Here is a 4,896-nt window from a genome sequence, read left to right as displayed (position 1 = left end):
AGGATATATATCTATTTAAATTAAAGTGCAGCCACAAGACAGGGTTGTGGTCATCCAGGATTTTGTCTGTTATCTTTGTTGCTGTTGGACTGTCTCTGGGGAATGTTTCCGTCGCTGGAAGGCAGCTTCCAGAGTTTGCCTGCTGCGGCTCGTCCTTCTTTTTTCCCTTTTGTTTTAGAAAATTCCTCGTGCTCTTTAGGGTGACGCATCTTCAGGTGTTTCATTAAATTGCTTGTGTTAAAATAATCAACACTTGTGCCACCCCTTGAGATTTTATCTCTGCACACGTTACATGTGGCAGTCTTACTGGTGGGAGATTCCAGTGTGAAATATTGGCACACCGCCGACATGATAGTGCTACTTACCTTAGCTCCAAGCCTCGCGTCAACCGGCTCTGACACACGTGTGTCTGTTGTGTCTGTGTCACGTGATCGATTCCTCCTCGTCCCTCTAAAACAAGCAGCTGCAGGTTGCCAGCACAGCGCCACTGTTTTAAGAGCAGCGAAGAAGAACTGTACCAGAGCTTAACGGAGCTAACCAATAAATAGATTACTAATTTAATAAATTACGTGGTATCGGATCGGTGCCTGGACTCCAGTACCCGCCGATACCGATGCCAGCAGTATCGGCAGTATCGGAGCAATTTCTGATACTGGTATCAGAATCGGAACAACTCTCAAAAATATGAAACCTCTGTTCTTGCTCAGATTCAGAAACATTCTCTCTGTGAGGGAAAAACACTTTCTCTGATTTCTGATTATCATCATCAGGCTGAACACACACTGTAAAACCAGCTCATCTTAATAAATGTAAATTCTAATTATTGTGATTTAATTCCAGTTTGGGATTACTTAAAGGTGAGCAGTCGGCGTTTACTGCCACAGGTCACAAACAGGAGGTCACAGAGGTCACAGGAGGGGATGATGGGAAAGAGATCGCAGACACTGGAGACCAGCAGACAGCAGCTCCACACCGCCCCCAAACATCTACCTCCACCAACCCCCCACCCTCCGACAATACAGCGTTTGAAGTGTATCAGATCTCGGAGAAACGCAGGGCTCTCCCTCCGGGGCTCACAGAGCCGCTTTGATAATGACCTGGATTTATAATTAATGGAATTAATCAGCACAAGACAAAAATGAAAACACAGACGCACACTGAAGACACAGAGACGTAAATACGGTCTCATTAAAAGTCTTCTTTCTGGAAGACTGTCAACAAATAAACCACTGCAGCTCTGAAAGCTCACAATACTTTAAATTCCCCGAAAGGTTTTATATCTGAAACTCACTGCCAGTTAGAGGTCGCACTAGAGCACCAGCATCTCAGACCAAAATAACGGGCGCTACGGCCAACCAGACTCCATTCATAAAACCAGTGATTTTACCAAAACACACTTCAAAGTGGACAAAAATAAAATAAAGCTCACCAACACCATCTCTGTTAGTGTTTCCAACAATCACCAACTCTGGTTTGGTGGAATAAATCCTTTAATTCACCGACGCAGATGATAAAATAGCTGCAAAACATTCGGCAATTGTTATTCTCAGTGTCTGACAGCATTATGGAAAGGATCCCTACAGAGACAGTCTCCACCAGACTCCAGAGACAAAAACACTCATTTTAACCTTCAGATCATCCTAACTTCATTCAAAGTGAACAGAAACAGAATAAAACTCACCTCCTTATGGAACAAACTTAGCCTTGACAATAAAACAATTCATGTTAAGTCAAAATTAGGAGACAAAGTTTGACTTCATCTCATAATTTCGATTTACCAAGGGAATATTTAAATCATATTTTCCATCTTGACAACTTCTCATCTTTTCTTTTTATTTTACTGGCAGAAATGGGCTTCCATAGAAAACTCTCTCAGAGCAGTTTGGGAATAAAACCTTTAGTTTCTGGTTGTAAGTCAGACATTAATCTTCGTCTCTGAGTAATAACACTGATCTGATATCAGAGCCTCAGCAACAGGAAGCAGTGAGCGGCTGATGTTAAATGTCGTCTCCAGCAGCCGTCTGAAGGCCGTCATCATCTGCTGCACATTTGTTCAGAGTTATTTCTGATGCTGTTTATGGAGCGAGGCGGAGCTGCAGCCACTCGGCCTCTTTTTATAAATCCAGCTCAAAGTTTAACGTCCCGTGGATCTGCTGCCACAAGAATGCAGCAGGAGGAGGTTTCTGCAGGAGTCTGCACATTCGAGAGGTCTCGTCCGGATGATGGAGCAGCCTGAAAGAAAATCTGTTGTAAAAAATCTACAGGCTAAAATTAGACGACCGCTGCGAGTATCAAATGTATGATTATACGTCTGCAGGCAACGCCTCTCACATCTTTTTGTTTCTCGTGGACGAGGTCATAAACAAACGATACGGCAGCTCCTCTCCTCTCATTGTGGTGAAGCAGCTCGGCACTAAATATAAGTTTTCTTTTTCAAGAAATCTGGACGTCCTCCAAACGCACCAGGACAGACTGAAGCTGCTTCAGATTACACCTCCAGACTAAATATAAACGGTTATCAGCAGCCGTAAGACACCGAACACATCTTCATCTGGTTAATGAAGACAGACTGAAGGCTGTTAATATCAACTCCAACACTTACTACACATGGCCAAAAGTATGTGGACACGCAAACATTAGAGTTCTGGTGAAGTTCAGCAGCGGTTTACTGTCTGCTCTGAGCACAGCTTCAATTTAAGACTTATTTTTTGTTCATACTGGCAAAAAATATGAAGGTGAATCACTGTTGGTCTCATTTTGTAGTTGTTACAGGATGATCAATACACATTTTTCCACAAAACACATTTAAAAACTGGAAAATTCTACTTTATAGAAGTAACTTCATTAATCCAAACAATTCTTAAAAATCATATTTAAAGATTTATTGTCAGAAATGTAGTATAATATCTATAGGTATGTTTTCATTAGTGTATAATCACATGAATCTTTGTGTTTTTGTTGCCTTAGAATGAGACATTATCTACAGAGGAACCAGGTCCTTTTATGGTGGAGTCCGCCACATTTCTACAGAACTTAAAAAACACTGGTTTTAGATGGGGTCTTTTTGCACTTTTCATGGCCATTGTAGTTTCTCCTACACACTCGGAAGGAGAGGGTGAAGCGAGGGAGTTGCGATTGCAATTACACCACTGAACCCGACACACTGGCAGAGTGCAGGCTGTTAGAGCAGCAGGTTAAACAAGGTGGAGTCATTAGTTGTGTATCGCAGTATCAATTGTCAGGTTGTAGTTATCATAAACGTTCATCTACTAGTCGATGATGAACATTTGTTTGACCTAATGAAAACCAGCAGCAACAAAATGTTAACCTGATTAAATCTGCAGGATATTATTTCATTATTTAATCAATAATAAATAATCAGCGGTTGCAGCCGTCCTCATTAAAGCTTCAGTATGGGTTCAGTTCAGAATCCGGCCTTCAGACCCCCCACAGGTCGACCTGCAGTCGGTGATAGAGGCTTCGTTTCAGGCAGCAGGTCTGTTTGAAGATTCGCTCTCAAGGGTAAACGTGGGCACCAATGAGCAGCTCTCCCCTCTCCTCCCATCCTCCCCTGTCCTCCTCCCGTCCTCCCCTCTGGCCTTCGGAGAGGCTGGCACAGGAACACAGGAAGCTGCTGAAGTGTTTGTCCAAAGCGGGACTCGTCTGTCTCTTATCTGCAGACTGAAAGAGGACGGTGACGGCAGCGCAGCGCAGAGACATGAAGCTTTCCTTATCAGGTCTCCAGGACGAGGAGGTTTGTCCCTTCGGCCTGTCCTCCAGCTCCGAGTCAAGTCTGGATGCAGATGACAACAGCTGCTCCGGTCCAACGCCCCCCCACCCCCCCAAAGTCTGGACTCCGCGCCAAACTGGACCTCAATCACACGGATGCAAATACAGACCGCTTTTTATCAGTTTACTCACTGTACAGTGCAAACACAGTGTGGATGTTAGATATCAGTCTCAGTGAGACACTATTCAATGTCTTCACCGCTAACAGAGGCCGACTGTTGTCAAACCTCAGCAGTAAATGATTAAATAAAGGATTTTCCTGCCTTCCTCACACAAGTCATTAAAGATCAAACTGAAGGGACAGAGAGGTGAACTGAACACACAGCTGGACACACTGAGAAGGGAAAGTCCATCAGAGACGCTTCCTCCCGCCTTTGTTAGCAAGCAGCCGCTGTTTCCTGAGACTCTGGTCCTTCGGTCAGCAGATCAGCAGCTCGGCGTCGGACCGCAAACACACGGAGCTCCACAGAAAGGTTTCGACCAACTGTGAACGTCTCCAAACAGTTCGTGGAGTCCTGTTTGCTTTATGGTTGTCATTCGGTCGGCCATTTTGATTTTCGGTGACATACTGTCAACCTACAGTTGAGCTGCTCTCATTGGCTGAAACGTGAGGTGAATATTCGCCCTTTAATCCGCTTACAACGGCAGTATGAGCCCAAACTAAAGAGACGTTTCTGTGATTTAATGTCAATAAACTAATCAATAACAGATTATCAAACTTAAAAATGTACAGACTTCCTCCTCGTACATTAACCTCCATCAGGCAGGACGTAGCAGGGCTCCGGTTCCACTCGACTTCGTTCTTTAGCTGCTGTGAATGTAAACGCGTTGTTTACATTCCTGTGCAGCGCTGCAGCTCGGAGACGTCCAGGGGTTCAGGCTCAGTTAGGACGCCGATGGAGGAATGAGGCCGGTCTTATCGCCTCTGCTGTGTGTGTGAGTGACGTCGGTGTTATCAACGGCTGATAAAGTGGCTCTAACAAAGCAGCAGGAGGAGCCGGACGGATCGTTTGGTTCAATGAAGGGACAGAAAATACAGAACCCAAAGAAACCAGTCTGCTCCTCTTCATCAGAGGATTGTTGCAACACAGGAAGTCTCTTACTGCT

This window comes from Morone saxatilis, unplaced genomic scaffold (genome assembly GCF_004916995.1).
Source record: "Morone saxatilis isolate NCDOM2014 unplaced genomic scaffold, NCSU_SB_2.0 Contig14, whole genome shotgun sequence".
Classification (NCBI taxonomy): Eukaryota; Metazoa; Chordata; class Actinopteri; family Moronidae; genus Morone; species Morone saxatilis.
Note: the sequence above shows the minus strand (reverse complement) of the source record.